Source organism: Puma concolor, chromosome A3 (assembly GCF_028749965.1).
Source record: "Puma concolor isolate L17-30 chromosome A3, mPumCon1.1.hap2, whole genome shotgun sequence".
In the NCBI taxonomy this organism is placed as follows: Eukaryota; Metazoa; Chordata; class Mammalia; order Carnivora; family Felidae; genus Puma; species Puma concolor.
The window spans coordinates 127,910,775-127,921,751 of NC_141669.1; the positions used below are offsets into that span (position 1 = coordinate 127,910,775).

The 10,977-nt window shown below is 52.1% G+C and overlaps 1 long non-coding RNA gene across 1 annotated transcript; it reads right to left on the reverse strand.

Moving 5' to 3' along the window:
• Window positions 1-76: 76 nt before the first annotated feature.
• LOC147582779 (uncharacterized) lies at window positions 77-10,604 on the reverse strand. The gene is made up of 3 exons (XR_015249506.1): window positions 9,929-10,604; window positions 2,334-2,439; window positions 77-683 (listed from the first exon to the last, which is right to left on the reverse strand). It is a non-coding gene; the product is annotated as an uncharacterized LOC147582779 (long non-coding RNA).
• Window positions 10,605-10,977: the final 373 nt, after the last annotated feature.

Here is a 10,977-nt window from a genome sequence, read left to right on the forward strand (position 1 = left end):
CTGACTTAGTCTTCCTTCGCGCAAGTTGGCTTGTCACATTTAGTAAATAAAGATATCGGAGGCCCACAAGGTGTGCTAAACTATTCTTTGTTTATTTGGGATGCAAATCGGGTGTCCTAACCCGACTGGGAAGCACGAAAGTCCCCCACCGTCTTCTCCCTTCACCACCCCCAGATGGATCTATAGTCTAAATAAATCAGGGGCACCCGGCTGGCTCAGTTGACTGAGCCACGGACTCTTGATTTCGGCTGTGCGCACGGTGGAGAGCTCAAGCCCCACGAGGGGATCTGTGGGGAGTGTGGAGCCTGCTTGGGATTTTCCCTCTCTCTCCCTCTCTCTCTGGCCCTACCCCCTCGCGCTTGCTCACTCTCTCCCCAAGTAAATCAATCAATAGACATTTAAAGTAATTTAGCGAAATCAGGAAAATCGGGAACTTCTTTTCCTAAATCAGATTCCTGCCTCACGTTTGGCACCACTGAGGTTGCTGACCTCCTGCCCTTCTTCAGGATGTCAGGCTCGCGTCTTCACCCTCGGGGAGCAAAAAATAACGGGGACCCTCTTCCCCTCTGTCTCATCTCTGCGGCAGAGGAAGGACGGACACGTTTCCTGCAGAACTTCTAGTACGGTGCTGTCTGGTAGAAGGAAAAAGCAGGCCATGGTTGGAGTTGAAAATTTTCTAGTAGCTGCATTAAAAAGTAACACGGAACAGGTGAAGTTAGTTTTGATAATATGTTCAACATAGTCTACCCAAAACATCTCTTCAACATGCGATCGATATAAAAACTATTAATGAGCTATTTCACGTTCTTTTTTCCTACCAAGTCTTTGGCGTCTGGTGCGTGTTTTACACGTCCACCATCTCACAATTTGGACTGGCCACGTGGGGCTGGGATTCCCACAGGGAGTATAGTTCTAGTAGGTTCCGGGGTCCACTGCTGAATGTTTCCACCAGGTTATCTTATGTAATCTTTGTTACCAATTTTTCAAGAAAACTTATGCTTACAAAGGTCAAGTGTTGGGGCGCCTGGGTGGCGCAGTCGGTTGAGCGTCCGACTTCAGCCAGGTCACGATCTCGCGGTCCGTGAGTTTGAGCCCCGCGTCGGGCTCTGGGCTGATGGCTCAGAGCCTGGAGCCTGTTTCCGATTCTGTGTCTCCCTCTCTCTCTGACCCTCCCCCGTTCATGCTCTGTCTCTCTCTGTCCCAAAAATAAATAAATGTTGAAAAAAAAAAAAAAAAGGTCAAGTGTTGTGACCAAGGTCACAAAGTTGGCAAAGTGGGATTTTAACTCATTTGAGACTGTGCCTGACTTTGGGACACGTATCTCTTGCGACAGTAATTTTCTACCTGGGTCCTCAGAGCCCCCTGGGGCGCCTCCGGGGCTGGCGGTGGGGAGGGAGGTGAGATCTGCCTTTACCTGCTTTTTATGCTGGAGAATATTTCAGAGGTGGGGAGATTTCTACCACAAGTACACTGCCTTCCTTTAGGCCTCAAGTTCACGAACACAGGTCTCCTTTCCCTAGAGGGGTCCTGCCCACAATTTTCTCCTCACCAGGAAACCCCACGCGTGGAGGGGCAGCTCACAATCCCTTACATGGGGCTGTAGGCAGGGCTGAGATGACATCATCTGGTTATCGCTTTTGGATATTTATTCTTTCTGTTGCTGTCATAGGCTGAACATGGTGTCATCTGTGTTTTGTCCCTTATTTTTCCTTAGGAAGGAGACAGATCTCATGTGTCAGTGCCTCTTTGTGTGTGTCTGTGTGCGCGTGTGCAAACACATGTGTGTATGCTCACCATAGGCCCGTGCCACGGATCGGGTTTCAGGTGAGGCCCTCACTCACCAACTCAGACGCTCGCAGAGTCAAAGGGTCTGCAAAGCGCCCCCTGGCCACATCTCATTCCCATGATTCACAGCCAACTCCGTGGTCCTCGGGGGTCGGAGGCCTCAGCCTAAGTTTTCCAGCTTCCTTCCAGGCAGGAGGGGGACTCGGGCCACATTTGGGAGCTCGGTGTCTGCCTGGGAGACTTGGGAGGCCTCGGGCGCTCAGATGTCCCCCAGCCTGGAAAATCCCTCAGCCACTGAGCCAGGGCCTGGGTGGGGCCTCAGTGTGATTCTCGGGATCCTCTGGCCTCCTGACACCCCGGCCCCTGACCGTCTCCATCCACACTGTCTGGGACAGCCTTTCTCCTCTGGGGTCCCTCGTCGCCCCGATGGCATCCGTCTCCGTGAGCGTCCTGGCTGGGTAATGGGCTTTTCAGGGCCCTCGGGACTGGCCTGACTCCCCACCCCCTTGCTGGTTTCACCTCGAGGGGACCATTCTGTTGACACCCACACGCCTCATTTCATCCTTCCGTGCGTTCCCTGGCGGCCCTCGGCGCAGATCGCCCGGCTGGTTCTACCCACCTTGCAAAGCCAGGGTGCTGTTATTTCTGGAACTCCTATACAACAATTAAAAAGAAAAAAAAAGAATCACTCCTGCTGTGTTGTTTTCACAGTCAAGAGGCTGAAACTCAATCTGATTGTCCCAGCACTTCTGGCTGCGTTTGGATTGGAGTAGATGCGGTTTTATGAGGTTGTAAAAGTCAAGCTTTTAACATGTCTCAAACAAATTGACGTGTGAAGGAAAAGCGTTAAAAGTAGAAACATGGCCACAGACGGGAGGGCCTGGGAATGCGAGCGGGCCACCGAACTGGGGCACGGGTGGCTTTCATAACCCGCACGAGTGCGGGACAAAGCAGAAGGAGGCTGCACAAGCACCCCCAGGGGCTGGGGATCCGACTTCTCAGCTCCTGAGTGGGGACAGTTTTGCACGGGTTTTAAAATACAAATCCCAGCGTCATCCATAACATTATCCATTTGTGGTTAATTCTGCTGAGTTTTCACTTAGACCCAAGCTGTCTTGTCGGTGGAAACGCGGTTGCATTAGAGAAAAACTGTTTATATTTCTTGAGATCTTGTGATAATGAAAAACAGCACCATAAACCCCCATTAAGTCAGAAGAACATTAATTGTATCTCATGCTGCCTTCCTGGGCTGGCACGGTGACACAGACATACTTTACTTGAGCAAAACAGGGCTGATCTTTGCAACACGGTACCCATTCCCCCCTCCCCCCCCTTAATTACACGTAATTGTATAGTCTAATTTATTCTAACGCCTAACGCCTAAAAGTGCACGTTCATGAATCAAGGGTTAGATTGGGAGGTAGGAGAATTATAAATGGGTATAATTGCAGTCTCCTGGGGGCTGCTTATGAGTGATCTCAAAGAGCGGTGATGTTTATTCCGAACTTTTACCGGTGAAAGACGGTTGCACTGCCTCCAGTAAGGAACGCAGATAACAGTGACAATTTGTCTAGTCGCTTAACAATACACCGATAGTTCTCTTTTGGATACGTAGGCAAGAAAAGATTAAATGCGTGAATTTCATATAATTTGTGATGTGATAAAGTGGGGCACCCCGGCATCAGTCCGCAGGTAATTGGGTATCAAAATGAATAACACGGCCCCAGGAAGCACAGCTGCAGATCTGTGGACAAGGTGGAGCTCTGCCTTCTGTTTTTGGTATAAAAATCTCCAACCAAACACCTTCCACCTGGAATCAACAGTTGTTAATGTTCGGCCATGTGTGCATTATATCTAGCTGCACCATTTGAAAAAAGTCATGATCATTATGGCACATCACCCCTTGTGACCTGAGCGTGCACTTCCTAAGAATAAGCTGGTGCCGCAGGTGACCTCCCCTTCATTATCACACCTAAGGAAATGAACAGCAATTCCATAATCATTCCCCAGATGATGTGAGATGGCTCACATTAACGGAGCCACAAGGGTGTCTTTCTCTTTGTTCCTTAAGCCTTTTCCTGCCCCAGGGCCTTTGCACTTGCTGTGCCCTCTCTCTGGTCTTGCTCTTTGTCATCATTCGCCTCTCAGTTCAGCTGTCACCTCCCTGAGAGTTCTCTCCTGTCTTACCCAAAGATGTTTCCTGGTCACCTTCACTCTCTGTCCTCCCTCCTTATTTTATTGCCTTCCTACAGCATGCCACTATATAAAATTCTGTTTTTATTCTGTGCCTGTGACCAGGGTCCCTTCAGCACCCCTCCCCCACCCCCGCCCGCCTGCAGCCCACACTAGCTTCAGGGGAGCAGGGGCTGCGTCTGGGTTGTTTGCTATCGTAGGTCCAGTGCCTATAAGAGTGCCTAGTACACAGTTGGTGTTCTGTAGGTATTTGTGAAATGAGTGAACGAATATACCTGTGTGTGATGCTTTCAGACGGACGTGGTAAAGTGGAGAGATTGGGACCCTAGTGTTTAGAAGCAAAGCCACAGAGGTTCAAGGCTACCACTCCCTGGCTGTTTGTCACACTGATCTACCAAGTGGGGATAATGACCATAGTCCCCACTTCCCAGGGCTGTCGCGAGCTATTAACAAGTTTATACGCAGGGTGCTCAGAACAGTGCTGGCACATAACAACCAGCCTTCTTTGTGCACTTATAATTGATGTTAAGTCCGCTGGCCAGAGGCCTGTGATTATAAGCACCCTTGGCCATCCGCAGGCTCACACGGAAACAGTCTCCAAGCATAATGACCCAGGGAAAAGTTCTTGGAAGTGCTGATGTGGCCACACCGTTGGCCACATGCTGCCCTGCGTGAGAGGCCGGTCAGATCAACATTTGGCCTGGAAAAGGCTCTGGTTGTTTACAGCAGCCGTCTGAGCTGATGCGTCGGGCCCGTCGCTAAATATTTTTACTCTCGCCCCTGAGACCAGCCCTTGGAGGCTCACACGGGGGCCGAGGCACGGGAGCGTGGAGAGGAGGGGACAAAAGTAGCCCCCTCTCCCCACTGGAGGAGAGTGAACTCAGCAGCACGTTCCCTCTCACGGCCCTTGGGAGGTAGACTCTTACACATTTTACCCTATTAGTGGGCTGGACGTTAAAAAAAAAAAACAAAAAAACTTCAGTGCTGGGTGTCCATTTGCAGGGGCATGTAGGTAAATATACATTTGTAAGCTAACATTGCAATAACATAGAAGTTAGGAATCAGGGAAAGGGTTGGAAATTTGGATGATAAAAATGGCATTGAACTGGAGATAAAGTAAGGTAGTCTATCCAGGAGAGTATATATGGACCACACAGATTTTTGCTTTTTTAAGGGAGAACTGGGATTGCTTTCAGGGTCCATTTGTCCAGTTTAAAAAAAATGTTTATTGGGGCGCCCGGGTGGCTCAGTCGGTTAAGCGTCCGACTTCGGCTCAGGTCATGATCTCGCGGTTCGTGAGTTCGAGCCCCGCGTCGGGCTCTGTGCTGACAGCTCGGAGCCTGGAGCCTGCTTCGGATTCTGTGTCTCCCTCTCTCTCTGCCCCTCCCCTGCTCGCACTCTATCTCTGAAAAATAAATAGAGACATTTAAAAAAAAGTTTATTTTTGACAGAGAGAGAACAGGAGGGGGGGTTAGGGGCAGAAAAGGAGAGAGAATCCCCAAGCAGGCTCCGCACTGCCAGTGCGGAACCCCACGTAGGGCTTAAACTCACGAACCGTAAGACGATGACCTGAGCTGAAATCAAGAGCCTGACACTTAGCAGATTGAGCCACCCAGACGTCCCCATGTGCCCAGCTTTTATAACAAGAACTCGCCTCTCCTATGGGGAAACTGGTCCCTCCTGGATTTCCTCCACCAGAGCCTCTAGTGACGTGGCTTCGGCTTCTTGTTCCGGATTTGGGCATGTGACTCAGACCTGGCCAATCTGCGCATTCCATGCTCTGTCCGGTGATTGGTTCAGACATAGGTGTGCGATCCTTTTTGAGCCAATGGGGATAAATGGCCTATTTTCATTCACTCTATTGAGAGGAGCTTTCTTACTTCCGGGTTTGAACTGGGTGCTAATTGAGGCCACGTGTGGGCTTAGACCTGCGGCAGAAGGAGAGCTGTGGGGTAGATGGATTGCATTGTAATGTTAAGGTGGCACCCAAGATTCCTGCCCCTCTCGGGTATATAGGCTCCGTAGAACCCTGTCCCCCTGGGTGTGGGCAGGACTGTGGATATGATGGATTTCACTCCCATGATTGAGATAAAGGGGAGGGATTTTGAAGATGTGATTAAGGACCCCTATCAGTTGAACTTGAATGAATCAAAAGGGAGAAAATCCTGGGTGGGCTTGACCCATCAGGTGTAAATCCTGAAAAGGGACTGGGGTCTTACCTGGAATCAGAGATGCTCCAGCTGGCCCTGAAAGGTCAAAATGCTGTCTTGTGACGAAGGCCACTTGGCAAGGTGTGGCCTTTCCGTGACAGACAGCAAACAGGCGGGGATCGTTTTCCTCTAACTAACAGGAACTGAAGTCTTCCACAGCCAGCAAGTGTGGAAGAGGAACCTGAATGTGAAATGAGTTACAGCTTCACACATTTTTCGCGAAGGCTGCTAAAGTCAGACCCTGATTTCAGCCTGCTGTGACCCTGAGCAGAGACCCAAGCTAACCCATAGCCTGATTTCTGACCCATGGGAACTGTGAGATAATAAACCCATATTGGCCGAAGCTGCCAAGTTTGTGGTAATTTGTTATGCGGCAATAGAAAGCAAGTACATGTGTGGACACCTAGGTCAAGCTGTACCTGAAGCTGGCAAGAGAACACTTTCAATTATGTGAGCCAATAAATCCTCCCCTTCCTCCTCTTTATTCTTAAGACTATTTTATAGCAGAGTCCCAAGACTGCATCTCACTGACCTGACTTATTTCACACACTACTGCCTGAACCAGTCATTACGCCTGGGAACATAATACATGTACTGTGATTGGCCTTGTCTGGGTCGTGGGCCTGAGTTGGGAGCTATGTGCTCGTGTGATTTGTCATCATTTCACGGGCATCTTACACGCTGACCCTGCGGATACAGATTTCTGTCCGCAACCTCCGTATCATTTTTGATCCTCCCCTAGTCGTTGTAGGGGACTTGGGAGGCATCACAGCAGACTTTTAACATAAAGGGACAGGGTAAAGAGTTCAGGCTTTGTGGGCCACGTACAGCCTTGGTTCTATCTTCTTTCTCCTCCTCGTCCTCGTCCTCATCGTCCTCCTCCTCCTTTCCCTCTTCTTCCCCTTTAAAAATGGGTTAAAAGCCATTCTCAGCCTGCAGGCCATACAAATACATGCCCAGGCAGGCCAGATTGGCCCAAGGGCCACAGTTTCCAGAAACCTGGTTTGGGGCACAGCCTCTGGAGCCAGGTTTTGGGGCTCAAATCTAGTCCTCTGTCTCTTTAAAAAAAAAATTTTTTTTTTAATGTTTATTTTTGAGAGAAGGACAGAATGTGAGCAGGGGAGGGGCAGAGGAGGGAGGGAGACACAGAATCCGAAGCAGGCTCCAGGCTCCGAGCTGTCAGCACAGACCTGGACACGGGGCTCGAATTCACCAATCATGACATCATGACCTGAGCCAAAGTCGGACGGTTAACCAACTGAACCACCCAGGCACCTCTCCAGTTCCCTGCCTCTTACAAGCTGTGAGACTCTGGGCCAGGTACTTGACTTCTCTGAACCCTGATTTCCTTACCTGGGAAAAGGGGACGATGAGTCCCGACCCCATATTTTGGCTGTTGAATTGAATGAATTCATGTGCGTCTCCTTCAGGTGATATTTGGCCCAAGATCTGGGCTATGTGTAATTATTCTTAAGGGTGATCACCAATCATCATTCTCTTCCCCAACCTTGCAATTTGGAACCAATTGAGCAACGGGCTTGAGGGCCTGTTAGGTGAAGATCAACACCGCAGCGCTTTCTCTGGTAGGACGGAGTGAGATGACATGACCCGTGGGCTTTCCCAGTTCCCATCCCCCCAGGCCCAGGAGCCCCTGGGGATCCTCCAGAAGGACACTTATGGAGACACCACCTTGTCACGCCTGCACACCTGGAGGGAGCCGAGCCTCAGACCTGTTTCTTAGAGGAGGCCCGGGGCCGTTCCAGAGGCACAGTTACTGCAGGGCGTGGAGAAGGGGGCCGCACCTGTCGCTGTATCGTCTGGTCCTGACAAGGTTCACTGGGTTCTCATTCTCAACGTGCTGGGTTGAATAGCGTCCCTCCAGAATTCCTGTCCATCCAGAACCTCGGAACGTGACCTTATTTGGAGAAAGGGTCTTAGCAGATGTAAATAGTTAAGATGAGGTCATTCTGGACAAGGGTGGGCCCGGTCCAATGATTGGTGTCCTTGTAAGCAGGGAAAACAGGGACATGGACAGACATAGGGAGGGAGGCCACATGAGGAGGGAGGCAGGGATGGGAGGGACGCAGCTAGAAGCCCAGAAATGCCAAGGCTCGTGGGCAACTACCAGAAGCTGGAAGAAGCACGGAAGTATCCTCCCTGGAACTTTTGGGGGGAGCATGACTCTGCTGACACGTGGACTTCAGACTTCTGGACCCAGAGCCCTGGAACAGAGTGGATTCCTGTTGTTTTAAGCCACCCAGGTTGTGGTGGTGGTTACGGTGGCCCCAGAAAGTGAATGGGGGGGGGGTCACTCCTTCTCCCTCGGGGTGAGCGTGTGAATGATGGCAGTGGAATGAAATGTTTGGGGTCACGGTGACACCAGAGTGGGGGTCTTGGCCCAGGCCCCAAACCAGAGATTCTGATTTAATGGGGGTAGCCATGGGCCTAGACATGAGTATTTTTTTTTTTAATTTTTTTTTAATGTTTATTTATTTTTGAGAGAGAGAGACAGAGCATGAATGGGGGAGGGGCAGAGAGAGAGGGAGACACAGAGTCAGAAGCAGGCTCCAGGCTCTGAGCCATCAGCCCAGAGCCCAACGCGGGGCTCGACCCCGCGAACCGTGAGATCGTGACCTGAGCCGAAGTCGGACGCTCAACCGACTGAGCCACCCAGGCACCCCTAGACATGAATATTTTTTAAAGAACAACTTTAGTGGAGTGCCTGGGCGGCTCAGTCAGTTAAGCATCTGACTTCAACTCAGGTCATGATCTCGCGGTCCGTGAGTTCGAGCCCCGCGTCGGGCTCTGTGCTGACGGCTCGGAGCCTGGAGCCTGTTTCAGATTCTGTGTCTCCCTCTCTCTGCCCCTCCCCCGCTCATGCTCTGTCTCTCTCTCTCCTAAAAATAAAAACATTAAGAAAAAAATGACAAGGTTAGTGAAGTATAATTTACATACCATAAAACTCACCCACTTTCAGTGGGTGATTTTAAAATTTCCCTAGTTGTGCAACCACCCCCATAATTCGGTTCTAGAACTTTCTCATCACCCCTCCTAATAAGATCCCTCATGGGCATGGGTCGTTTTAAAGCTCCTGAGGTGATTCTCACCTTCGGTGCCTGGTGGCTGGGCTGAGAGCCCTGCCCAGGGGTGGGGGCCTCAGGAAAGACAGGAAGGTGACGTAAGTTTGCCCAGACGGTTCTGAGGCCCCCAGCTGACCCTGAGGTGTGTGTAGGTAAATGAAGAGAATATAAATAAGACCCCACAGGAGCAGTGGTTGTGGGGAGGGGAGGGATGGGGACGGAGGCCGGGCGGCTGAGACGGGTGGGCCAAAGCGAGGCCCAGGCCCAGAGAGGTCCGTCCAGGCTGCGGCTGGAGCTGGAGGGGGGTGGGTAAGGAGGGAGGGGCACACTCCCCATTTCCACCTGCGAAGAGAGGCCCGTGTGCACCCCTGGTCTACCCATCCTACCTCCTCTGGAACTTAGGAGGGGAGGGTGGGTTAGGGGAGTGGCGATGGTTGTGGGGGGAGCCTGCCTGAGTGACCCCTGGCCTGGCCTGGCCCAGAGCCAGGCCCCCTGGAGTCACTGCCCCCGGTGGGGTGAAGCAGCCTCCCCAGGGTCACAGGCTGGGTCAACACAGACCAGAGTGAAGGGCCCCGGGCTTCCGCTGAGCCTGGAAGGACTGTCCGTCCTGCTCAGTGTCCCCGGCTGGCCCCCTCTGGCACCCCCAACGTATCCACTTACCTTCCTTCCAGTGGGACCTGGCCTCACCCCACGGCTCTGTCCCAGGAAGTGGCTCCCGTCAGTCTCAGCGCCATCTCCTGCGTGGCTTTGGCAGCAGCTCGGTCTCCAGGCACCCAGGGCCATCCTCGTCCCGTGATTGCTCCTGGTGACTCATCCACTTGTGTTCACATCCGGTCGTCTGGGGCTCTGGCAGGTGCGGTGCCCATGAGGGCTGGGCTGCCGACCAAGACCGCAGCAGAGGCCTCTGCCATGAGCTGGATGTATTCTGGTCTGTGCCCTTCACCTTGGAGGGAGGACTCACCTTGGAGGGAGGACTCAGGAGCAGGAACCCCGAGCCAGAGTAGGTTATTGCCTCTGCCTGCGGGAACCAGGTTGCTCCTAGAGGACCGGCTTTGGCTAGTTAAAGCCAGAAAGGGATTTGATAAAAGATACTAAGTATCCTCGAATCTGTGGGAGGGTCAGAATGCAGGCTTTGAAGCCAGGCGGCCAGAAAAGACTTCAGCCACACCACCCGGGCTGCTTTGGCAACACAACACCGCCCCCGTGTCTGTCCTGATGAAATCGGGCTTGGGCTCTGCGGGCTGAGCCGCGCTGAGCCCCAGGAAGAACCAAAAGCTTTGCCATAGCGTTTTCTAGACGCTCAGATGGCTTGGACACAGCCGCCAGCACACCAAGCTACGCCCTGAATCCCTGTCTCACGTGGGTGTGCCTGATTGGCAGAGCCTGGACCATGTGACCGCATCCCGGCTGCAAAGAAGGGCGGGAATTTGAGTTTCTGGAATTGGCTTGGGAAGGCGGGCCTCCTCGTGGGATGTTAGCATCGTGTCGAGAGAGGGAATGGAGTGGCCACAAACAGACAAAGGACAAATGCCTGTTGCACCTTCGGTGAGCCAGAGTGGGGACGAGCCCTCCGTGTCTCTCATTTTACCCTCATCCTTCTAGTTAAGAAGCAAGCAGCAGCAGGGGGAGGGACGCGTCCAAGGAGGCAGGGAGCTCAGACGCCAGAACCTTCGAACCTTCCAGCTGCAGGACCAGATGGAGAGTGTCAC